Raw genomic sequence first — 26,304 nt, forward strand, 5'->3', positions numbered from 1 at the left:
AACAGATACCCCATCCCTTCCGCCATAATCTATTGGCCAAAGCAAACCACATGCCAGCCCAGGCACCAGGGGGCAGAGAAATAGTCTCTACCTGTTGACAAGACGAGGGGCAAAGTCACTTACAAAAGGGCCAGGACCCGGAGGCAGGAGTCACAGGGAGCCAGCCTCATCATGATCTGTCACGTTGTCAGGACTCCTTCGAAGAGACATTTTCAGCTTTGGCTTGAGTTGAAAGCAGGACCCAGTGAGCAACAGACCGCAGGCGTTGAGTGGAAGACAATGATCAGGAGATGTGCACACAGGATGAGGTCATCCTTGCGGTTGTCCCCAGGTCAGAGCACCCACTAGGACTTGCACAGGGACACGTCTCATGAATTCACTTACCCAGCCAGAGCCTGCCATGACTCTGAAAGGCCTGCCTTCCATCAGGCACCAATGTGGCCTATTTAACAGCAACACGGAAGCCACCCTACTGTTGGAAAACAAACATCTCAATTTATCTTGGTTTGCTCAACAGGGGAGACGGAGTCCTGGCATGTTCTGTTTAACAGATCATTGGGTATTCAGGAGTTTCATTGTTGCCATTGTTGAGCAGTTTCTTGGGAGTCAGAAATGATTCTGTTTCAGTCAGCAAACACTTGGTGAGTGCCTGCTGTGTGGCCAGCACTGACATAAAAACAAGGAACCGGTAGATCGTTCCTGTTACCTGTTGCTACACCCCCTGCGCGCCCCCCCTCCCCCCAAATTTAGTGGCTTAGCAAAACAGCAATGCTTTCTTCTGCTCACGTATCAGGGGGTCTGGAGGACCCATTCCGGATGGCGAACTCTCATCACTGCAAGTTGGTGCTGGCTGTTGGCTCCTGTCCACATGGTAGCTTGGGCTTCCTCACAGCATGGTGGTGGGCTTCCAAGAGCAAGTGTCCCAAGAGGAAGAAGTAGAAGCTTCCAGGTTCTTAAGGACTGGCCCAGAGTCACTTCCACCATATTCTTGGCCATGCAGTTCAAGGTCAAGAGAATAGTATCTTCACCAAATTCATGTCCTCCTGGAACCTCTGAATGTGTCCTTATTTGGAAATAGGGACTAGTGGGTGTAATCAGTTAAGATGAAGTCATACTAATCCAATATGACTGTGTCCCTATTACTAGAGGATACAGTTATGTAAGTTATGTTATGTAACGTGACGTAACGTAACCTACAGGAGCAGATCAGAAGCTGGAAGAGGCAGCGAGGATCCTCTCCTACAGGCTCCAGAGGGTCCTGTGAGAGAACACGTTTCTGTTGTTTTCGGCCCCCAGTTGGTGGTCATTGGTTCCGGCAGCCCCAGGACACTAATGCTCTCATTTACCCCGCTTTTCAAACTGTGGGCACAAGCTATACCTATCTGATTGCTTTCTGGGATGGGGGTAACTAGGGAGAGTGTTCCTGGGTGTGATGCCTGTCAGGGACAGTATTGACAGAAACAGGAGAGGTGAGAGGTTGGAGAACAAAGATGGTAGGGATGATACTAAGAATTCTCAGCAGTGAACTCGTCTACTACAATAGCACTAAAAGTGTGCCTGTTATTACCCCCATTTTACCGAGGAAGAGCCCGAGGGGCTTGGATTCAAGGCCCAACGGGGGATCTGGGAGCTCAGTGCCACGAGGAGCTGTGTGAGGGCCCCTCTCCAGCAGGAGGGATGGGGTGCTGTGACTCCCTCGCTGGGGAGACCAGTTTCCATTCTGCCAGTCCTCCCCTCCCCCAGGCTGGCAGAAAGGTTTAGAATCTCCTGGAAACACCACACCCTGGGCATGAAACCCAGGGCCGAGCCACCCTGGAAAAGGCCAATTGTCCCCCAGGGAGAAAGCAATCACCGTGGCAGCATTTGCCAGACGAGCTGAATTTTCTGAGGTATCTCCAGTGTGAGCAAGGAGTTTCTTGTGAAATTTAAATGGAATCTCCCCATTTTTTTAATTGATTTTTTTTAGAGAGAGAGAAAGGGAGAGGGAGAGAGAAACCTCTATCAGCTGTCTCCTGTACACTCCCTACTGGGATCAAGCCTGCAACCCAGGCATGTGCCCTGACCGGGAATCGAAATGGTGAGCTTTTGGTACATGAGACGATGCTCAACCAACTGAGCCACACTGGCCAGGGCGGAGTCTCTCAATTTTCTAAAGATATCATCACCCTTCCATTTTATCACTTTCTCCCAAAAGGAAGAGGTGCCAGATGGATGATTCAAAGGAGAAAAAAGGAAGAAACAATAACAGAACATTTTGTTATTTATTCATTTATTTTAATTAAACATTTTTAAAAAATATATTTTATTGATTTTTTACAGAGAGGAAGGGAGAGGGATAGAGAGATAGAAACATCGATGGGAGAGAAACATCGATCAGCTGCCTCCTGCACACCTCCTACTGGGGATGTGCCCGCAACCAAAGTACATGCCCTTGACCGGAATCAAACCTGGGACCCTTCAGTCCGCAGGCTGACGCTCTATCCACTGAGCCAAACCGGTCAGGGCTAATTAAAATTTTTTTATTTTTAAATATTTTTTATGGATTTCAGAGAGGAATGAAAAAGGAGAGAGAGATAGAAATATCAGTGATGAGAGAGAGTCATTGATTGGCTGCCTCCTGCATGCCCCACACTTGGGATGGAGCCTGCAACCTGGGCATGTGCTCTGAGTGGGAATTGAACTGCGACTTCCTGGTTCATAGGTCAACACTCAACCATTGAGCCACACTGGCTGGGCAATAACAAAACATTTAAAATCTAACATCAGATCTCTATTCACTTTTAAACTGAAGAAGTTACCAGGATTAGCTACTATGAGGAACAAAGACCGTACTCCTCCTTCCCACCTAAACAGGAATAGAACTTTATTTCTCTTTTATGCAATAGAAGTCAGATCGAGGTAGTGGGACTGATGTAGAGACCTACACTGTCATGGACTAGGTGTCAACATTTATGGGTTCTGCTCCCAAGGTACCTCATGGTCAAGATGGCTGCTGCTCTCCAGCCATCAGACCCATATTCCAGGTTGGAGGGAAGAAGGAGAACAATGAAAGGTGAATCTCCCCCATCCTATAGGGAGACTTCCTTGAAGCCAGACACAACTCTTAAGCTGAAATGTACTTCAGTGGACAGGAGAAGCTACCAGGCAGGCTGGGAAGCAGAGTCTTGTAGCTGACTGACAACCTATTAGAATGTAAGAATCTTTCTGTTTTTAAGAAAGGAGATCATTGAGCAATTGGTGCCACTGCTGGGGAATTGCGTGGCAGAAGGGACCCAGCCCTGAGATGGAGACTTGGGAAGTGGGCATTGTTGTCCCAGGGCGGGCACAACTGTGTCACACCAGGTGTTGATGATTGGCATCACTTTTTAGAAACTTTCCCTTGGCTGAGGAGGAAGGATTTGCCAGCGTTCCGGGATAATTGTTTATACTTCAAAGCCATAAAAGCATTTCCATCCCAAGTCCTGTGACAACAAGCTCCCTGAATGCTCCAGTACTTGCTAACCGAAGAATTCAACAGGATGCCCTCCGGGCCACCCCATCGCCTCGACAGGTATTCCTCACGAGAGGAAAGCTCACAGCTGGAATTCAGGACTCAGGTAGATTCAGAGAGAGAGAGGGACAGACCTGCATCGGACCTATTAACATTTAATAAACAGGTCACAGTATTGTTCCAGTCTCAGGGTTTGGGGCCCACGGGGCTCACACGGAGCGATCCTGGATAACATGCATGTGAGCCTGTTTTCCTGGTGTGATGGGGATGCAGTAGGTCCCACCTCACAGCATTGGCACGAGGCTGTGATGCAGGATTCCTGTCGCGTGCTCAATGGACGTTGAACTTGGGGTTTCTGTGTGCTCAGGGCTCACCGGTGCTGAGAGGAAGGGAGCTGTTCTGGGGGCTGTGGCCGACCGTCCCTTTTGGTGCCAGGAGCTCTCCCCGAAACATTCCAGCTCCCCACTCAGGCTGCCCTCCCCACGGATGCCCACAATTTGGGAGGCTTGCCTTTTGGAGGCTCCCAACTCTCTCCCTCCAGGTTAAAGTCTGCATTGCTCAAGGCTCTCACCTCCCCATGACTTGTCCCTGCTTGCACACGCCCAGGTCCAGGCTTCCGGTCTTTGCATTCGCTGCCCTCTGCCGAGAGAGCCCCGACCTGTCTCCTGATCGCCCATCTAGACCCATCTGTCTTGGCTGTCTCTCTGCCTGGCTCCCATTCCACCCACTCCTGTCACAGACTCTTGCTGCCCAGGCTGGTGGGTGCGCCAGGTTAGCCCATGCTGAGGTCCCGTTCCCCGCCATAGGCTGCTGGCAATGGCTGGGGGTCTTGCTTTGGGTTCCCTCCAAACAGACTCGGAGACAGGATGTGAGTGCAAGTAGTTTCTTGGAGGAGATGACCCCAGAAATACCAGGAGGAGGGTAAGTGAGACAGGGACAGGAAGGACTTACTAACATATGGCTGTTGACCAGCTACCACTGTGGTCCCTGCAGCGTAATCCCCTGGGCTCTGGGAGCCAGTGTTGTCTCGCCTGAGAGGGGAGGAGGTTGGGGTCTCTGTACTGCAGTTCTTATTAAATTACCTGTGGATGCTGCTCTGCGGGGTGTAATTCCATGTCGCATTTGGCCTGCCCTGAAGTCCTGTGCTCAGAATAAGCTCTGAGGCAAAGGAACGCAGGTGCTGGCAGCTGGAAGTCAGGCTGCCGTGTACGCAGCCATCATGGTTAGAGGACCAGGACGGGCATGAAGGCATCTGCCAGAGTAGGCATGTGGCCTGCGTCAGGCCAATCAGGTCTTTCCCTGGGATTTTATTTCTCAACTACAGGCCCAGTGCATGAAATTCGTGCATGAGTGGGGTCCCTAGGCCTGGCTGGCGATCAGGGCCAATCTGTGGGGCAACCAGCGGGGCGATCAGGGGGCCCCTGCTGGCACCTGCCTTGGTCAGCTTGGTGCGTCCCACTCACCGGCCCTGCCCCCCACCACCGCCACCAGTCGCCTCCCTCTGCAGGGTGACCAGTGGGGCGATCCTGGCCTTCCCCCCCCCCCCCCCCCCCCCCCCCGCTTGCACCCGCCTTGGCTGGTCTGGGGCCTGTGGAATGGGGGCAGCTCCTGCATTAAGCGTCTGCCCCCTGGTGGTCAGTGCGCATCATAGCAACTGGTCATTCCACCAGTTGCTCGGCCGTTTGGTTGATTTGCATGTTAGGCTTTTATTATATAGGATATGTAGCCAGGTGGGAGGTGCCGGCCTGCTGAGTCACAGAGCTGGGCAGGGTTGAATTGTGGCTGTCAGTGGCAACCTCCTCTGTTGGAGGAGTAACAGGAGGGAGCCAGGCAGAACCCAGAGAGGAGCCAGGAGGTCCGGGGAGGGGCCAGAAGAAGGTGTGGCCACCTCTTAGAGGTCCTGGGCCCAGATGTGCCTGAAGTTCTTCTCTTGACTTCCCACTTATAGAAGCTGACACATTGCCTCTTTCTTCTGGAGTCTGTCCTAGTGAAATGTCTGTAACAAGCAACAAAAGAGTCCTGGCTAATGCACTGGTCCTGCTCACATCTGTGACGCCACAGTCCACCCCTCGGTGCAGACACCGCCCCTCTCCTGGGCTCCTTGGAACCATCTGATGCCTCTGTTATTGCACTCAGCACAGAGGGCTGCATTGATCGTTCACTCAGGGTCCCGCCATTAAAAGGCTTGTCTCATGTCTGCCTTATTCATCTCTTTTTTCCAGAATGCCTGGTCCAAAGAACGGCCTCAGTAAATGTCATCAAATAGAATCAAAAGTGAGCTCCAGCATTCATTTATTTTTAAAAACCTATTGACATTTTCTGCTTGTATTATTTCTTGTGGGATGACCCGAGTTGGGTAAATTTGCTATTCACTGTTGGATGAAGAATTTGTCCTAAACCACCTCTCTCAAACTTTAAGAGGGTGCCCATCATATTCTGGGATTTGGTGTCCACTTTTCCTACATGAGTCATATTTTTTTATATAGTTAAATAATTCCACAGCTAAGCCTTAGCTTACCAAACTCCTCTTGTAAAAAGCCTTCCTCTCTTTATATGGCTGTTTAGACCTTGTCAGTTCTTTACTATTTTTCTCTTATACTTGTCCACATGTTCCATGGCATGTAGTACATGCTCAATACATATTCAATGGATAGACGAATGAATGAATGCACAGGTCTCCCAGGAGGAGAGTGATGCCTGGGACCCTATCCGCGAACTTCAGGGTCCTTGTCTTTGTTTTGGTTTCCAGAAGCAGACGCTGTCCTGAGGTTTTGAGGGCAGGCGGTGCATTTGAGAGGTGCAAGGAATAGAGGAAAGAGGTGGGTTAGTGAGACAGGGAGAGAAGGAAGCTGATAAACGGAGCATTATTAAGGCAGCTACCACGCGGCTGACTGGAGAATTTTTCTGAAGCTTCTCAGCTGAGAGGTGGGACCTGGGGTATTTATATCCTCAACCCTGTTAGCCGTTGTTAGCTGATGCCCTAGGCCAGTGATGGCGAACCTATGACACGCGTGTCAGCACTGACACGCGTAGCCATTTCTGATGACACGCGGCCGCATGCCGAGGATGAAACATTTGCTGCTCCTGAGGATGGAACATTTGCGACTAGAGTCTTGGAGTTAGTTTTTTCCTCAAAGCGACACACTACCCGAGTTATGCTCAGTTTTTTGGCGAAGTTTGACACACCAAGCTCAAAAGGTTGCCCATCACTGCCCTAGGCACTCTGGGGACACCACGCTGTGGGCTAAGGAGGTTCTGACAGCTGAGGGGCAGCCCTCCACAGATGGAGGTGTGGCTTGTGGAAGTCAGGTTTGTGCACGGAAATGGTTGGGGCTTCTAGGGACATGCATGGGACACGGCGAAGTCTGCTTCAGCTTCACCTTAAGCTACTGTCCCCCTGACTCCTGGCCTTTTGCTGGCTGTTCCTACAGATTCTTTGCTGTGGATCATCCCCATCCATCTGGCCTTGGGGTGTGTCTGCAACGTGCAGTGCCGCGCCATCACGTTCGTGTCACCTGGCTGTGTCCCCTTGGTCTCATTTGATTGGCCAGGGGTAGACCATCTCTCCTCACAGGGCCAATTAGAGTCTCTTGTTAGGAAGTTGGAAGTGGGGTATGGCTGGGCGCAGCCTGTGCTGGTCCCCATGCACCCCAGGCTGGTGGGATGGTCATGTCCACAGGGAATAGGTGAGGCCTGGCTACAGAGGGAGAAGGAAGGGACCCCTATACTGAGAGGGGGAACTACATGGTACTGCCAGGATGCCGGGCACCCTTCCAGGACTAGCGCTAGTTCTTTTCTGTTCTATTTTATTTTATTTTTGTAATTCTAGTTCTTTGAGGGTCTTGACTACCCTTGGATTCCACAATAACCCAGCATCCTACCCAGAAGCTCCCCTCTCTGCTTGCACTAACCTGAGCGCGTTTTTGTTACTCACAACTTTAGCCCGTCAGTACCTTCCAGTAAGTCAGGCAAACCCTGCCCCCCCAGATCCCGGAGGATCACACCATGGGCGTCTGTCAGGGCAGAGGTGCCACCATCTTTCTTTTCCTTTTTGGCTCCTCTTTCTAAGCCATGCTCATCACAGAACGATGCCCCGTATCTCCTTGGCTCAACGTCTTCACGGTCTCTGAAGCCGAATTGAGGCTGCAGCTGCTGAATGGGCGGGTCAGGAACAAACAAGAAGCTGGCACTCCCCGGCCACGGCTCTCGATGTCCAGCTCAAGAGACTGCAGGGAAAACAAGAGGCGAAGAAGATGTGGGTGCCATCTTCTCCTGTGACCCTAGGCAGACTCTGCGATTTGATCAAGGGTATGGCAGAGGGATACCAGCCCTGTGGCATCCATGTTGAGACAGGAAAGAAAGACCTTGGTCTTTGCTTCAAATGCTTAAACCTTCAGAGCACCTGGTGCAGCCCCACCATTCTGCCCTCAACGTGTGTGGTCCTGCCGTCAGCCCACCTTGGTTTCGAGAGAGCAGGTGGCAGAGGGGTGGGACCTCTCTAGGAGGCCATGACGAGGCCCACATGCTCCTTCATTCAGGTTGGGCTTCATTACGGTTCTTCAGAAGGACCTTTTCCTTCGTCTCAAACTCTCCATGACTTAATTCCTGCCTGGGAAGCAAACAGGGAAATCCCTTTGCTGGGATTTCCAAGGATATCCGTGGCCAGTCCCTTCCCATGAAGATTCTTGGATGCATCTGGGTCCTTTTCCATGCAGGACCTCCCAGGAGCCGATGTTGCCCATGACACACCATCGTATTCCAAGTCAAATGTTAATTTTTGGAAATCTAAGATTACACAGTGATGGAAAAGTTGATTAAAGTTAAACTTTTCTGTGTCTTTATTCTGTTGGCTCTATTAACAATGATATTAACTAATACTTGCTGTGTGCAGGTATTATTCTAATTTTTCTAGTTATTTTCTGTATGTAAACCATTTAATATTTTAATAACAGCCCAGGGAAGAAAGAGGCCATTGCCATTTTACAGATGGGGAGCCGAACACAAGGCCAACAGCTTGGAAGTGGAGAAGCCAGGATCCGAACCCAGCCCGACTGGTTCCAGACAATGGCAGCAACCAGCAAGCTACGGACTCAGTCTGCCCCTAGGGTGATCCCGCCTGGGAGGCAATTGTAGCTCAGAGAGGTCAGGTCACTTGAACAGCTGGTGGCTGGTGGAGTTAGGATTCAAACTCATCTGTCTAGACGCAAACATAGTGCTCCTTCCACTGGACTAACCTGGCCCGCTATGAAGGATGAATTGTCTTTTATTGAGTACTCCATGCCAGGCACTGAGCTATGTGTTTTTATGTATCTTGTCTACAAATTCTTTGATCTCTACCTGTTGAGAAGTGTCCTCTCTCCTTTGACCCTAGGTCATTGATGGCGAACGTATGACACGCGTGTCAGCACTGACACGCGTAGCCATTTCTGATGACACGTGGCCGCTGAGGCGGCCGCATGCCGAGGATGAAACATTTGCGAAATAATGTTTTTTCCTCAAAGTGACACACTACCCGAGTTTTGCTCAGTTTTTTGGCGAAGTTTGACACACCAAGCTCAAAAGGTTGCCCATCACTGCCCTAGGCAGTCTCTGTGACTTGACCAAGGGTATGGCAGAGTGATACTCTAAGATTTCCAATGACAGGTCATAAAAGGTCACGCACCCCACCACATGGGTGAACCAGCTCGGACGTCCAGCTCAGTCCAGCCTTTGGATGTCTGCAGCCCCACCCAACATCTGACTGCAACCTCGTGAGAGACCCCCAAGGAAGAACCATCCACCTGGGCCTGTCCAAATTCCTGACCTACAAAATTATCATCAAAGTCGAGTGGTTGTTTGAAGCCACTATGTTTTAGGAATAATTTGTTACACAGCAGTAATAACCATAACATCCCATTTGAGAAATGCTAGCCCAACTGGGCTATTAAAGAGAGATGTGAAATACCTCAGAAATGCCCAATGGGTTCACACTACAGCAAACCCAAACTCCCTAATCCCTTCAGGACATCTGGTTTAGAGGTCAAGATCAGGGGCACTGGGCTTGGACTGCCTGCGTTGGAGTCCCAACCCCATCTCCCAGTAGCCAAGTGACACTGGGCAAGTATCTTCGTCTGCCTGAGCCTCAGTTTCCCCATGTATAAAACAAGGCCAACAATAGCCACTTCCCTCACTGGGTTGTGAGAGGGTCACAGGCCGCTGCTGGTGAAGCCCCCAGCACAGCGCCTGGCACATGTAAGTGCTTGCTGGAGTCAGCAGGCAGGGGTGGGCATAGCCAGATGCCAGGCCAGGGAGGCTCAGCGGGGTAGACAGAAGCAGTGAGGCAGATGAGGAGAAGACCACAGAGGGAGCGGCAAGAAGAAACTGAGGGAGAGAAGTGGGTGGGGGTCTGGAAGGTTCTGTTGCGTGCAGGTGCTGGAGCAGTGGCTGCCAGGCCAGAGGGGAGTTGGGAGCCTGGCCGGGGAGCGACATGGTTTAGATGCCCTCAGGCTGCAGCTCTGCCAGTGGGAAGAGTGTCTGCGGAGCTGTCCTGGCTCAGCAAGGAGCCTGCAGAGTTGCCATAAAAAGCATCATTAAGGAGGTGGAGGTCCGAGTTAGCGTGTGCCTATTTCAGGCCTGGCGACAGAGGGAGAAGGAAGGGACCCCTATACCGAGAGGGGGAAATACGTGGTACTGCCAGGATGCTGGGCACCCTTCCAGGACTAATGCTAGTTCTTTTCTGTTTTATTTTATTTTTGTAATTCTTTAATTTTTTAAAAAAATAGATTTTTATTGATTTCAGAGAGGAAAGGAGAGGGAGAGAGAGAAATATCAATGATGAGAGAGAATCATTGATCAGCTGCTTCCTGCATGCCCCCTACTGTGGATTGAGCCCGCAACTCAGGCATATGCCCCAACTGGGAATCTAACGATGACCTCCTGAATGATGCTCAACCACTGAGCCACACGGGCCGGGCTGTACCCAAAGTTTAATGGTACACAAGGTGGTGGCAGTTCAGTGGGCAGGAGTGTGAGTTCAAATCCCGGTTCCTCCACTTGGGAGCTGTGTGGCCGGGGGAAAGTTACTTACACCCTCCGTGCCCAGTTTCCTGATGATTACAGCCTCAGAGGATTGTTGTGGGTGGACAGGATGCTATATATGGGGCTGGGTACCCGAGAGGCATCTGTTAATAGTACAAGGTTTGCCCTTTGTCAAAGTGAGGACTGTTCTCAAACAAGTTGGTTCACCCCTGAATACATCGATGCTTGGAACAGAGCCCAGTACATAGGTGCTTGATTAAGTATTGAATGATTGAATGTCAAGCTGAGAATGTTTCAAAAACTGAGAGAAGAAAAGTAAAAGAAATGAAAAAAAAAGGTAACAGAGGATGTCTACATTATTCTTTATCTGCATTTGAGCTGCGCCAAAATCTTAGGCAAGAGTTTCCGGCTTTCTGAATCCATGTCACACATGCCCCACCAGTCACGGAGGCATCTTCCCTCATCCCTGCCCCAGGCGTTCTCCATCTGTATTCCCCTGTAAGCTCTGACCCATCTGGGTGCCCCAGGCCCTGAGATCCCAGAGGGGTCTTATCTGAGCCTGCTCACCACTGCATAGCACAGGGGCTGGTGCGAGTGATTCAATGGGAGGAGTGGCAAAGGTATGAGTGATGAATGAGCTGATTCCAATGTCTTCATGCAGCAGGGGGACAGGCTATGTGACTGAGTGGGGAGCACAGAGAGGGAGCCCTTCAGCTTCTCCAGCCTTGGGCTTACATGCTTCAAAGGCTATTTCTTCTTGGCTCCAAATGGTTTTGTTACAGTAGTAAGAGCAGAGTTTGAACCTGTGCTGCTGCCCCCTAGCTGTGGGACTCTCTTCTCCAGGCCTCAGTTGCTAAATCTGTGAAATGGGATACTTTCCATCTCGCTGGACTCCTGTGAACATGTATTTGGATAATGAAGGTAAAGGCACTTAGCCTAGAACATGGGTGCGGGGTTTTACTGTTCTCATCCAGTATCATCTCCTAGTCTTCGTTTCTTCATTTGCACTTTGAGAAGAGAGAGCGAGAAAGAGGGAGGCAGTGAGGAAGGGAAGGAAAGAGAGACAGAGACAAAGACAGAGAGGAGACAAACACGGAGAGAAAAGACAGAGAGGCAGAGACAGAGACATTGACGTCGAGTCGGGGTGGCGTGCATGAAGTTCTACCCATGTGCAGAGGATGGGAGTAAATATAGCCAGTGTGTATTCTGCGCCACAGTTTACGGAGCCCACGCCCTTCCGGATTTTATTCGTGCAATCCCGGGAGGTCACCTCCCGATTCCCATTTTCCAGTAGAGAAGGCATTTTGGTAAATTTGCAAACCTCTAGTGGAAAGCGCTTGGCTCCGCGCCGGGCCCCTAGTAAGCCCTCAGTGGAACCGATACTTTTATGGTCACAATGAGGAAACTGAGCGCGTCCTCTTCTCAAAACGAGCTCCTAGGGTGCGGGTGGTCCTGGACGCTGGTGGGGCTCGCGGGGCTCGCAGGGAGGGGCGGGCTGGGGCGGGGCCTGAGGGGCGGGGTGCGGCCCTATCAGCTCCGCCGGCCCCTGGGGGGGCGTGGCCTCCGGGCTCAGGGGCAGCGTACAAGAAGCCGCGCTCCGGGTCCCCGAATCCACAGCTTCCTTCGGCTGCCGGGGTGTCCGGTGTCCTGTGACCGGCCTGTCCCGCTGTGCCCGCGCTGCCGCTGCCACTGCCGCCGCCGCTGTCGCTGTCGCTGCCGCCGCTGCACAACGCGGGAGACGCCTACGAGCTGGTGATTGGAGCCCAGATCGGTAAGTGTGACTTCGATTCCTTTCCTCTCTCCAAGCTTTGATCCTTTCCGTAATCTCCGAGTTGAAGTATCCAGGGCAGATGCCAGCTCTCAGGGCTTACCGTGTGCAAGCACCAAACCGAGCGTCTGCCTGCATCCCAGAACCGGGCTCAGCGGCTGGCCGAATCACAGCTGGAGAAACTGAGGCTAGTCGAGGGCAAGTCAGTTGCCCAAGACCACAGCCAGGGAGGGCGGGAGCCGGGACTCCAAGCCAGTCTGGCTGCAGATCCGTGCCCCTGGAGGCTGTGCGCCCTGGCTGTCCTGTGCAGTTCGCCAGCATTTGTTGTGCTCCTGTGTACACGCGGGGCGTCCGTCAATGGAAAGCTGGTAGGGTGGAGGTGGCAGGAGGTTGGATGTGTCTATACACATGAGGACGCGGGGGTGATACTGACGGTGTGTGTGCATTTTGCTTCACAGTTTACAGGACCACACCCCTTTGTGTTGTTTCAATTGCAACAAACCTCTAGGTAGCCTTCCTCTTCTCATATTTTAGATGAAGACACTGGGGATTAGAGAGGTGAAGTGAGTTGTCCAGGCAGAGCCAGGGCTGAAACCCAGCTCTGTCTGCCTCCAACGCTCCCGATGGCCGTGGATGGCTCCAGGGCTGGGGCATGTCAGCGTTCCCGGGTACCTCCTGCTGGAGTGGGCATCTGCATAAACTCCTTGTGTGGAGAGGATTCTGCTGAGAGCTGGGGGCTTGGTTCTGCAGTCCCGGGGAGATGGGCTGCCCTAGATGGACAGAACCAGGGCCAGCCCCTCATGTGGGCATACCCAGAGCCTCCCTTGCCAAGTGCTAGGCTGGTGGACAGGCCAGAAAGGGCTTAGCCGATGCCTGCTCATTGAAGTCTAACTTGAATTGGGCATCTTTTAGCCAAAAGGTGAGTAGCTGCTCTGGTCGAGAGAAGCAACTGGGGGGCCTGTGCAAACACCCAGCTTGCCTTGCAATACAGAGTGGGTTTGTGAGTTTTTACCTTGAGCATTTGAGCCCCTTATTCTGGCAGAATAGGGTGAGCCACCTTTCCCAGCTGGGTCAGGGCATCTAGGGTGTAAAGTCTGACAGGGTCCTGCAGAAAAAGATGAGGGGCAGGTCCCCTCCCCAAATAGACTGAGAGGGCTCTTTGTGTTGTGTGTACCTGCCTTTCTGCTTCCGCCTCTGATCTGACTGTTTTCACATGGGAGGAGCAGAAGGCATGGGAGCTGTACTGCTAGTGTGACAGGTATGAGGCCCTGCACTTTACCTGTATTATCATCCCTGCAACACCCCTGGGTAGCAGGCCTCTTGATGCCCATTTCACAGATGAGAAAACCAAGGCTCAAAGAGGTGAAGTGCATGCCAAGGTCCCCTAGCAGGTGTGCCATGCTGTCACCCCCATGTCTGTCTAGCTGCAGACCCCACTCAACCACTGGGTCCTGCCTCCTTTAAGATAATTCCCTGCCCAACCCCTAACTCCACCTCTGGGCCTGACCTTCACACAGGTGTTGTTTTGTCTGAGGTGTTGTTTTGTCTGGGAGGGGCTCCAGGTAAAACCACTGTCAGCCAGGTTGATCCCAAGCCTCAAGTCCCTGACACTGCACCCTGGGAGGAGAATGAAGAGGGTCATTTTGACTTTTACAGAATGTCTTAAGATGTAGGAGTTGGAATAATATTAATAATAACATTTATGATCATACCAGCCTGACATTTACCCAGCACGATGGGCCAGCCATGCCCAGGGTTTCACATGGATGATCTCACTGACTTCTTTATGAGGTGGGCACTGGCCCATTCTTCTTTTTGACCAGGAGGAAATTTGGGGCTCGGAGTGATTAAGGCATGTAGCCAGCATGACACAGCCAGGTCAGGGGAGAGCTGCCATCCTGGCTGGGTCCTGCCCCAGATTCTGGAAGAACATGCTCATCCGATGGTGAGCCACTTGACTGTCCCAGCAGAGCTTGCTGCTGGTCGGGCTTCTCCTGCCACGTGGGAGCGAGGTCCCTGCCTGGGTTAGGGGTGGGTCCGGAAAGGGGACGCACTGACACGGGGGCTTGGACTCCACTCTGCCAACAGGTACTGCTATCAGTGCAGAGAGCCCTGCCCCGGGACCCAGGTCAGCACTGGCTCCCAGAGTCCTGTTTCCAGATGGGAGAGAGGAGCTGGCTGGCTGGGGGCGGGAATGGGGCCCCGGTAGAAGAGCTGGAGGCCTCTGGGAGCCCCCACACTCCATCCCTCCCTTAAAGACCCCACGCGGGCTATCCGGCCGTGACGCGGTTGCATTTGAAAACTGGCTTTCAGAGGCAGGACCCCCAGCGCTGACCCCTTCGGCCTGGCGGGACCTGGAACATTTCTTCTCTCTGTCGCCAGTGTAATTTACTATGTATGGGAGGTGCCTCTGTGTCTGCTTGCTCCCAACCTACGAGGCTTTTTTCCCCTTTTTTCTTTTGCAAACTCACTGGTTTTTGATCAGTCCCAGATGTGCAAACCCAGCATCACTCAAAGGGGCTGACGGCTTGTCAAGAAAGGAAAGTACAACACAGGGAAGTCGTTTCATTCCATCTTCAGCTCCTTGAGCTGACTAGATTCTCAGACCTTCGGGGGACGGGGGTCTGGAGCCCCTCATATGGAACATGCTTTGTTCTGGAACAGGGAGGGCCGGGCCGATCTGGGTGGTGGTTGGTAGGGCCGGCCATGCCCCTTTTTCTTTCTCTTTCCCTTGAAAAAAAAAAGTGGTTTTATTGTGGCAAAATAGGCATACACATAAAAGCTCCCCTATTAACGATTCTAAAGCGTACAGATCAGTGACATTTAGTGCACTCGCAGTGTTGTGCCGACATCACCACTGTCTAATTCCAGAACATTTTCATTCCCCCAAAAGGAGACCTCATAGTCATCCTTAGCAGTCACTCCCCTTCCTCTCCTCCCCAGCCTCAGGTCACTACTGATCTACCTTCTGTCTCTATGGATTTCCTGTTCTTGACATTTCATACACATATTTTATGTGTATCCCCTCTGCGACTGGATTCTTCCACTTAGCATGCTGTTGTCCAGGTTCATCCATGTTGTGGTGTGTCAGGGCTTCATTCCTTTCTATGGTTGAGTCATATTCCATTGTATGGCCAGACGGCATTTCGTGTCTCCGTTCTTCCGCTGATGGACGTTTGGGATGTTTCCACATGTTGGCTATTGCGAAGGATGCTGCTGTGAACATTTGTGTGCATGTTTGTGTTTAAACACCTATTTTAAACACCTGTTTTGGGTCTACACCCAGGAGTGGAATTGCTGGGTCACATGAACGTATTGAAGAACCATGTTCTCTTTTCTTGACGCCCTTCTTAAAGAAACTTCAACTCAGGTCCTCTCATTTCAGCATCGGTCAAGGCCCTCTGCCATGGGTGCAGGAATATCAGGCATCCGGGTGTTTTGGGGGGAGTGTTGGCATTCCACCCAGGGTCACAGTAACACCTGGCTTTGTACCCCAGGCTGTGCCACTGTGGGCACTCGCAGACAGACACCCCCCTTTCAAGACTGTGAGGACAGACCGTCTCTCGTGATTCAGCCTGCAGGAGATTTATCTTCTCCATTGTCTCAAGTGCTGTGTCAGCTTAGACAGAAACCACAGATTCGGGGGGAAAGGAGAGGATTATGCAACTTCTGGATCATCATTTAAAAAATATTATAAATTATGAAATCCCACATTTTCAATCTGAATGTCTGGATTGTGTCCCATTGTGAATGCAGAATGACAATATCCCAAGCCGGAAAAAGAATCGAGCTTCCATTTCTTTAATGTTTTTTGTTTTTTTTAAAATTGATTTTCAAGAGAGAGGAAGGGAGAGGGAGAGAGAGAGAGAAACATCAGTCAGCTGCCTCCATCATACACTTCGACCTGGGCCCAACCGCCCAACCTGGGCTTGTGCCCTGACTGGGAATTGAGTCGGCGACCTTTCAGTACACAGGACGATGCGCAACCAGCTGAGCCCTACCAGCCAGGGCTCGAGCTTCCATTTCACTTGCAGTCAAGTGGTCCTGGAATGGACCCTGCCCCAGCGTTCTTTCGGATTGGAAAAAGCCCACCCGGAACTCTGTAGCTGGCATCCAGCTGACTTGATCAGAGCCTGAGAAATCTTTCTAGACCAAAGAAGCAGTGTTCTTGGGCAGGGAAAGGTGATAGTGGGTGGGGTGCTGGCGAGGGTGCCCCAAGTGGAGGTACCGTGTGTGTGTGTACGAAAAGGCCCGGAGGTAGGAGAAGGCCTGGCACCCATGGAGAAAGATAAGAAGTTCCGAGTGGCCGAGTTCAGGGCCAGATTCAGGAACAGCAAGGGTCTGCCCTGCGAGTGGGGTGAGCTCTAGTGAGTCTGGATTCCCTGCCACCGGCTGCGGGGCGCAGGAGTGTAACAGGGGGGTGTTTCCACTGGAGAACAGATCACTGTGGAATGAGTAGTGTCCCCCGAATTGTGAGCATCCCATCCCGGCTGGTCCCCTAGGTGACTGAGCCTTGGCACAGACCCAGCAGCAAAGCTCACCAATCCAGGACCGTTCCTTCCGTCCGCGTATAGCAAGGCCAAGGTTTAAGGTGGTGCCCTCAGTCCCTAATATTCCCCTCCCCACCCCAAACATCTCCCTTTCCAACAAAGAGAGCATTCTCTACGACAGTCTCTGGCCAGTATCAGGGCTCAGCTGGGAGGTCTCCCTTTGTTCTGTTTTCATTGTGTTTAATTTGATTCCTGCTTCCGTTCAAGGCAGAAGTGGTCAAGTTCCCTGCAAGTGGCGGAGAAGGAAAGCTACCTTTTACAAGTAAACGTTTTTGAGCCCTCCGAGTGGGCCAGGTTTGAATGAAAACATAAAATATGTGCCCGTACAACTAGACAGTGAAGCTGGACAAGATGGGGAAGAGGGTGTGCCCAGGGTACAGATGGGGAGCTCCCGGATTACGGTGGGCCTGAGGAGGTTTGGGAGGCTAATCTGCAGTAGCCGTTCTCAAAGTGGGGTCCCACTCAAGCTGGCGGGACACAGCAGCACATGGGAACTCACCAGAAACGCAGATTCCCAAGCCGCTCCCCAGACCTCCTGAATCAGTGTGGCCAGTAATCGGTGTTTTAATGAGGCTTCCAGCACTTTCTGGCGCACACTCAAATGTGAGACCTACTGCCCTAGAAAGCAGATGAAGACTTTGCCCGGGGCCTGACACAAGTGGGGGTCGGGGGGGACTGGTGGGTGGGTAGATGGGAAGCTGTGCGGAGGGTTCTGCGGAGGGCGCCTGGTGTGACGGAGAGAAGTCACATGGCGAGAAAGCAGCGAGTGGCTTGGGAGCTAAAGTGAGCGCCAGAGTCAGGAGCCCCTTGAGAACAAGTTGCTGGCGGATCCATAAGTCTTTCTCCCGGAAAAATGCTCAGCTTGGTGCACTCTTGCTGGGGCCTGCGCACGTGTCCTGAGGCAGCCGGCATCTTCCTTCCCGGCATATTTAGTGTCCCTGTGTGCACAGGAGCTCGCGAAGGACATCTATCTGTCACGCTGGATGTCCCCTCGGAAAGAATGAGTTGTTTCCGGGATACCATTTAAAATATATACGCGTGTCCGTGTATTATCTGCCGCCACCCCCTCCCTCCCTCCTGCCCCAAACTGGCTCCCAACACAGCCAGTCTGTTCTCCGGGCAGAAGCGCAGGGCAGCTGAAAACGTTGTTTATTCCCAGAAACCTTCAAGACCTGGGCTTCGCTGGGACTGGAGATATTTTCAGCGTTGGCATTGCTGGACAAAGTGCCCTCTCAGACGTGGGATGAACTGGGCCCTGTCTGGGAGAGTGGGTGTCTGGTCCAAGTGGGCAGCCCGGGCCAGCCGCAGGGCTTTATCTGGGCTCCAGCAAGTCCGTTCACTTTGAAGCGCTGTCCTGCCGGAGGCCAGGCTCCAGACTTGTCTCAGCTTCGAGACTCCTGGGGAGAATCCTTGAGGGCTCTCTCTTGCATAATGGTGTTCCCCTTGCAGCCACTCACGCTGCTCTTGGTCCATCCTTCAAACAGAAGCCAGAGAGAGGACCGCGCGCTCATTCCTGTACTGGCAGATGCATTTTTTTTCCAAGTGCGTACGTACAGGCCAGGATCCCAGATCAAGCTGCAGGCTTGACCAGTCCCCTCCCTGCTCCCTCATCCACCCCCTCCCCCTGCCACCTAGGTTGGTTTCCTGGTTTTGAACTTCACATAATGCACCATGCATGTGTAATTACAGGAGTCTGGCTTCTCTTGTTCAGCGTTATGTCTGTGAGCTTTGTCTACCTTGGTGCTGGCTGACGGGCTTTCAAATCATAAACCAGACCCTGTCACCGTCAGCTGCTTCCTCCACCCCCCCATGCCTGTCTTTGCATTTAAAGCAAAATCAAGACTCCTTGTCATGGCCTTCAAGGCCCCTGGCCACCTGTCCCACCTGCTTCTGTGACCCCGTTTGTCCCTCTTTTCACCTGTCCTGCATCATGCTGAGACCACCTCAGTCCTGTGACCACCTCTAAGCCTTTGTCCTCACTGTTCCTGCTGCCCGGAGTTCCCTTTCCTTGAGACCTCAGCGGGACCCCCACTGTCCATCCTGGCCAGAGTGGTCCCTACCCCGGCCTCTGCTCAGCTCCCCTGCCCCATTCCCAGGGTGGCTTTCCTCGTGTCTTTATTTAGTTGCTGTTATGTCTCCTTCCCTTCCCAAGAGCGGCCTGTCTTGTTCCCTTGCCTATTCCTAGGACTCCGTGGCCACTCGAGGGTTTGCCCGGGGATTTTCACCGGCGGAGCAGTGTGGAGAGGCCATAGCCTGGTGCTATAGAATTCCTGAGCTTGTGTCTATGAGCTCGGTTCACACCCACTGGCTGTGACTCCTCCTGGCAGATACCACCCAGTGCCAGGGAATCATGCATTTCAGGCAAGTGGCTGGTCCAGGTGCTGCCGCCCTGGAGCTGGAGCAGAGATGATCTGCGATGCCCGGATTCACCCAGGAGACAAGGGAGAGAAACAGTCCGTAAACACTGCTCGGTCCGAGGACTTTGTTGTTGGGCTTTTTAGAACCACTATTTTAAACTTAAAAAATAATAATAATAAAAAAAATATATATATTTAAAATTGATTTCAGAGAGGAAGGGAGAGGGATAGAGAGATAGAAACATCAATGATGCGAGAGATTCATTGATCAGCTGCCTCCTGCATGCCCCCTACTAGGGATCGAACCCGTAACCCGGGCATGTGCCCTTGAGTGGAATTGAACCCGGGACCCTTCAGTCCGCAGGCTGATGCTCTATCCACTGAGCCAAAGCGGCCAGGGCTGAAGCACTATTTTAGTAATCTTCGCTTCCTCCCTCCTCTACAGGAAGACACCCCGGGAGGTGAAGGGTCCTTCTGGGTAGCTCTCTGAGGTGGAGCCAGGATTCAAACCCAGGTCTGACCTAGTGGCCATGCTTTCCACACGCCTCTGGCAGTCCTGGATGTCTTGTCCTGTGGAGATGGCATTTTCTGCTGTTTATCCACAGCTTTGCTGAGAGCATTGTTCCCAAGCAAACTTCTACACACCTGCAAGAAAAGAGCAAGGGCCCGGAGTCCTGGCTGGGTAGTTTAAGACCGTATTAATTTATTATCCAGCCACTGGAGAGTGGCTTCCTTGATATATTCTCTTGGCTCGAGTTGAATGCACCTGGTTTTTAGTTCTTTTTTTGCACAAAGTAGATTAAGTGTCTGTTGGATGAGTTTCCTTCTTGTATATTGTTCTTGTTCAATATTTATCCCATAAGAAAGTATCCTTTGCCAAAGGGATTGAGGAAGAAAAAAGGTGCCTGGGGTGGGTTTTCTCCCAAACCAAGTGGACTGCTGTCCATCTGTCCTTGGTTGTGGGGAATCCAGGGTGCCTGTTTCCTCCCATCCAGCCCTAATCCTGTGGAGAAGGGTTTCAGGAAAACTAACCAGATCGCCTGCCACCCCACCCCCGGGTGTCTGGTACTGACCCAGACGCTCTTCCTGAGAGGTTCTGCCCAGTCCTGGGATCTGCCCAAGACGTGCCTGCTGGGGAGTCCTCTTCCCTCCTCCCAGCCACCACTTCATTCCTGGGATTTCTGGGCGGTTTGTGGGTACGACTCTGATCTGTGCTTGGCCTCGCTCGGATGTCGAGTTCTTCTTTGTGCCTTTGGGGTTAGCTGCTGTCCTGTGGGTGGGGTGTCTCACTGAACGAGTCTGGCTGACATGGGGCTGGAGGCCAGAACTGCCCTGACGTTTGGGGGGCCACTGCCTGGACGAGCCAGGATCGGTAAGCAGACAGAGTGTGACATGCCTCGGCCCTGTCCACAGGCCTTCTGTGTGCCCGTGAGCAAGTTGCTTATCCGGTTTGAGCCTCAGTCTCCTCATCAGCATCGTAGGGCTCATGATCGCAGTGACCCCATTCATCTGTGGAGAGAATGAGCATGAGATGCTGAGAGTAGAGGCTGCTTAGTCCACATTCATTTCGCTTCGGCCGGGTTATTGGTGATGACTGTTCCTCGAGCATTGAATCCCCGCTGGAACTTGAAGTAGAACAAGGCTCAGTGCCAGCCAGTGGCGTGCTGGGGCCAGCTCCCTAAAGTTTCAGAAAGGTCATGAGCCAGTTAAACAACCATCATTAAATGTTGACTTACATAAACTTACAGTTAAATAAATCATATTTAAAAGAAAGGTAATAAGTACTCAAAACTCATCACATCCTAAATTTTTACTTTACTATTATCTCTGCGCTTGAGGTTATTTGGTGTGCTAGCGCAAGTCTTTCCAGAAACCCCATGTTCAGTACCTCCCGTTGCTTGCTCGAAATTGGCCATGGTGGGAGTATTTATACCAGGGCAATTGGCAAACACTACAAATAAGGGTGGGTTAAACAAAGTTTATTTTTGAGCATTGGTTGTTAAACATTTACCAACACACCGCTGATTCCAGCCCTCAAGAAGCACATAGTCTAGCTGGCGAGGTAAACAGTGTGAACAGATGCAGTGCAGGCTGGTGAATTCTCGGGCATCCAGGGGCCACTTCACTCAGCGAAGACTGAGCCCTGGGAGGAGACAGAGCTCCATGGCAGCCGTGGCATCTGAGCTGGGTCATTGGCATCTGCATGAATTACCACATACATCTGTCCCGATGGTTCCTGGCCATTTGGTCAACATCAATGCTGTAGACCCGATTTGTGACATCTTGGCACCTGCTTCCCCGGAAGGTGGGGAAAGTGGCCATGCCTGCATGTGCTGAATAAAGTGTGTTTTAGATTTAGGGGAAGTTCTCTCCTCTGCCTCACAAGCATTAGACATTTAATAGGATTTTTAAAAGTTAGATTTCGGCCCTGGCCGGTTTGGCTCAGTGGATAGAGCGTCAGCCTGTGGACTGAAGGGTTCTGGGTTCGATTCCAGTCAAGGGCATGTACCTTGGTTGCAGGCTCAATCCCCGGCCCTGGTTTGGGGCATGTGCACACTCAGGAGGCAACCAATTGATGTTTATCCCTCACATGGACATTTCTCTCTGTCTCTTCCCCTCCTTTCCACTCTCTCTAAAAATCAATGGAAAAATAGCCTAGGGTAAGGATTAACAACACAAAAAACGTTAGATTTCCTCTCAAGGCAGGGGTGGGCTCTGAAATAATGTAGGGAAGGGGGAGGAGTCTTCTTTGCTGCATTCTGCATTATTGCTAGTAATGTCAGCAGTTCTAAGAATCCCTTCAAACAGCGTGTCTGCGGGGCATGCAGCACCATCATCATCATCATCATCATAGCTAACGCTGTTAGCTGTACAGTACATAGCTAACATGGTCATGCTTATCTCTCCTTCGTTCCTCACTCCACAGCTCATCCCTGGACCCTAACCTGCCCCTCCCCCAGCCCAGGCCGGGCAGATTAATCCCTGCTCATTGGTGAAGATTCAGCTGAAGAGTCACTGCCTCCCTGAAGCCTCCAAGAGCTTAATCATGCTATAGACCTGCTGGTCTTGTTTGCCAAAGTCTGACAAGTCCTGCAATTCTCCTCTACCGTATAGATGCAGACACGAGCCCAGAGAAGCTACGTGCCACGTCCAAGGTCACACAGCTAGTGAGGGGCAGTGTCAGACATTGAACCCAGGTCTCTGGTCCCGGAGAGCCCAAGCTTCAGGCCATAATGAAGAAGCCAACATCATGTGTATTGTTTATACGGCTCTTCTGATCTCGGGAGGAGGAGAGCCACACATTCATTCCATAAATATTTATTGAACACAGGCTTGGCAGACATTGGTGACTCAGCTGTGAATGAGCCAACAGGTCTGCAGGCATGATTAAGCGGTGACCCTGGAGTTGAGTCTTAAGTGAGGATCAGGAATTAATCTGCCTAGCCTGGGCTGGCGGAGAGGGCCCGTTGGGGTCACAGGATGAGCTGTGGGAACAGCATGTGCAAAAGCAAAGAGCTTGGCACGGTCTCGGAGCTGAGGGCTGACAGACTCGGTCCTAAGATTCATCTTTCTGGCAGACTTTCCCAAACACAGGCAAAGGCTGCCGGGCGAGATGACGCATCCAACTTAAACCATGTTCCTTTTCTCGCTTCTGACGGTTGAATATGGCGGTGGCATCACCCAGGAGGTCACCGTCAAGGAGGCCCTTTGCTAGACTGGGAACACGGAGATCTGCTGTCCCCTACGTGCCCATAGAGCCTTGGCCAGGCGGGAGGGGCGTCGTGCTGTGGAGAGCTCCCCAAGCTTTCAGAAAGCTCGATTTGAGTCGTGGTTCCACTAGCTACACAACCTCCCAAACACCAGGCAGTGTCTCCCGGACTGAGTTGTGTTTTCTGTAAAACGGGGTTGAAAGCAGCAGAGATCAAAGCCCTTGAGCGCTCCGGGCCATGCTACAGGAATCTGCCTCCTGTCACTTCAGTCACCAGGCTCGGGTCCCTCTGCCGGCCCCGGGGTTTGAAAGCCTTGTTGGTCCCTCCCCACCTCTCCAGTGGCCTGCTGTCTAGGATGTTCCCATGAGACCTTGGTGTCTTTATCATATCTGTGGTCTGCTTCATCATGCCCGCAGGCCTGCTGGGCTGGGATTTTGCAACTTTGGCGAAAAAGAACAAGATCTTCCAGAGAGCATTTCTGCCGTATCTTGGAACCGTCCACGGCAGATGTTTCCAGGGGTGGCACGAGGCCCGGGATGCCAAAACGCTCAAGAGGGTTTCTCTAGAAAATGCCTTTGGAGGGGCCTGCCCCCCACACCACGTTGGCAACCCTAGGAGAGTTGGTGGGGCAGAAGAGTGTGGGCCGTGCTGTCCGCGTACCAAAGTTCGAGCTCCTCCAGGAAGTTAGGAAAACAGCTGGGACCTCAGCAGGTGGAAAGCGCCCTACAGAGAGTACGCATCAATGCCTGGGGTCAGAGGTCAGCTGGCCACATTTGAGTCAAAGGCTGGTTAGCAGATGGAGGTTGGCAGGGGCATGTTTTGGTGAAATGTCACCATGATGTGAAGGTTTCAGTCCCCTGGGGGTGACACATTGGTGCCTTCTCATCAGCAGAGCCACCGTCTGCCCCGGGGCCCACTGCCTCAGCTCCACTGAGCCCAGCCGTCTTCCCAGGAGGCAGAGGAGGGCGAAGAGGATTGCAGAGGAAGATAGAGTTGGTGGGGCCCCCCTCCTGCCTGGGTGGTGACAGGAAATCCATGGAGTGGCAGTAAGAAAGGGTTTTGAGGTCAGATGGAGCTGCGTTCCAACCCAGGTTTTCGCTGGGTAGGTGTATGACCTTGGATGGATTCCTTAAACACCAGAGGCCTCCGTCTCCTCCCCTCTAAAATGGGATAGTGGAACCCAAACCTCTGAGACTTTGGGAGGTGAATTGAGAAATGCAGCAATCGGCACACAGTAGGTCTCTCTCTTATGCCCCCTGCCAGCCTCCCTGGGGGCGAGCGTGTACTTGTCATTGGAAAGCTCCAGGCAGCCTTGGACAATGTGTATGTCTCATTTGTAAAAAGCTTTTTATTAAAAAAAAAAATTGTAAATGGAAAAGGGACTGAAGTGCTTGGCCCGAAGTTCTGATTGAGCTGCTTGGGCAGCGGAAGCTGAGTGGTCAGAACAGGCCAAGGTGCTGGCATTACCTGTGAAGTGAGCTGACTGTCACTGCAGGTTCCAGCCAGACCCTCGCCTTGCCTCCTCATTTGGCTCTCTGTTCCCGCCTTGCCTCCTTCCATATAGTGGCCAGCAGGGTATTTGGAACATGACCCTGTCATCCATTTGTCTGATGCTCAGGTCAGTTTGGTAGGGCTGCGGTAACCAAGGACCCCGGACTGGGGAGATTAAAGAACAGACTTTTATTTTCTCACAGTTCTAGAGTCTGCAAGTCCGAGATCAAGGTGTCAGAGGGATTCCTTCTGAGGCCTCTCTCTCTCCGTGGCTTGCAGATGGCCGTCTTCTGCCTGTGTTCTCCCACGGTCTTCCCTCCATGTGTATCTGTGTCCTAACCTCCTCTTCTTATAAGGACACCAGTTGTATTGGATCAGGGCCCACCCTGATGACCTCATTTAACTTCACCACCTCTTTAAAGGCCCGATCTCCAAATACAGTCACATTCTGAGATGCTGGGGGTTGGGGCTTCCACATAGGAAGTTATGAGAGACACAACCCAGCCCAGAACCGTGTGCTCGCTCCTCTGTGCCAGCACCCTGCTGGGCTCTGGGAACGCAGACAGAGATGAGGGGGACGCCAGCCCTTCTATTGCTTAAGTCATCAGTGTCCTCCTGCTGCCCAAACTTAGCAGGAGCATCGAGATCCAGGCTTTGCCCCTCTCCAACATGGACCCCACAGGCACCCTGAGCCCCAGTCAGGCCAAACCTCTGTCAGGCCCAACAGTATACTGGACACGCCGCCCAGCATGGTGCCACAGATGGTGGGACCCAGGGCAAGTCTGGCTTTCCCGGCCAGCGACCGGCAGGGCGGAGAAGGCTTGAAGAAATTGTTTCACTTTTGCTTTCTTCCACTGGGAACGTTCCAGGAAACTCCCTGGTCCTCCCAACTCTAAAACTCCACCTGAGGCTTTATCAGTTCTTGTTAGAACCTTCATGCAAGGACCTTTCCTATTCAGAGGGCAGGTGGCTTGTTGGCTCTTTTGGAATAAGGTTGCACTTGGGCAGGGGACATGCCAGAAGGATGCACGTGGGACTCTCAGTGGTTTCATTGCCCTTTCATGCGCCAGTGTTTTGCTTTGTTTTAAAGTAGACAAGTCCACAGGGCGCATTCACCACCCAGGCCTGGCCTTGGAGGACGCCTGCTTTGCTTACAGCTTCGCAGTTCTTGCCGACTCAGCCTGTCCCCCTCAAGTGAGCAGCGGTGCACATGTCCATATTTGCTTGAGATTTTAAAGTAGAAATAACATCCTATATAATAAAGAAGTAATATGTAAATTGACCCTCACACCCTTGCACAAGTTGACTGCCCCCATGTGGTCAAAGATGGCTGCCACAAGATGGTTGGCAGGGGAGGGTAGTTGTGGGTGATAGGGTCAGCAGGAGAGGGGAGTTGGCGGTGACCAGGACTGCAGGGGAGAGCAGTTGGGAGCGACCAGGCCTGCAGGGGAGGGAAGGCAGTTGCGGGGGATCAGGACTGCAGGGGAGGGCAGTTGGGGGTGACCAGGACTGCAGGGGAAGGCAGTTGGGAGTGACCAGGCCGGCAGGGGAGGGCAGTTGGGGGTGATCAGGCCAGCAGGGGAGGGCAGTTAGGGGCTACCAGGCCGGCAGGGGAGGGCAGTTGGGGGTGATCAGGCTGGCAGGGGAGGGCAGTTAGGGGCTACCAGGCCGGCAGGGGAGGGCAGTTGGGGGCAACTGGACCTGCAGGGGAGCAGTTGGGCATCGATCAGGCTGGCAGAGGAGTGGTTAGAGGGTGATCAGGCTGGTAGGCAGGCGAGTGGTTGGGAGCCAGCAATCCCGGATTGTGAGGGATGTCCGACTGCTGGTTTAGGCCCCTTCCCTGTGGGATCGGGCCTAAACTGGCAGTCCGACATTCCCCAAGGGGTCCCAGATTGGAGAGGGTGCAGGCTGGGCTGAGGGA

The 26,304-nt window shown here is 52.4% G+C and overlaps 1 protein-coding gene across 1 annotated transcript in view; it reads left to right on the top strand.

Moving 5' to 3' along the window:
* Nucleotides 1-12,094: 12,094 nt before the first annotated feature.
* The window catches only part of CRISPLD2 (cysteine rich secretory protein LCCL domain containing 2), a 67,799-nt gene continuing 53,589 nt past the window's right edge, over nt 12,095-26,304 (top strand). The window contains exon 1 of the mRNA XM_079799744.1: nt 12,095-12,278. The gene's annotated coding sequence lies outside the window, so the exon portion shown is untranslated. The remainder of the gene's footprint in view (nt 12,279-26,304) is intronic.

The sequence above is a fragment of the Cnephaeus nilssonii genome, assembly GCF_951640355.1.
Source record: "Cnephaeus nilssonii genome assembly, chromosome: 20".
Classification (NCBI taxonomy): Eukaryota; Metazoa; Chordata; class Mammalia; order Chiroptera; family Vespertilionidae; genus Cnephaeus; species Cnephaeus nilssonii.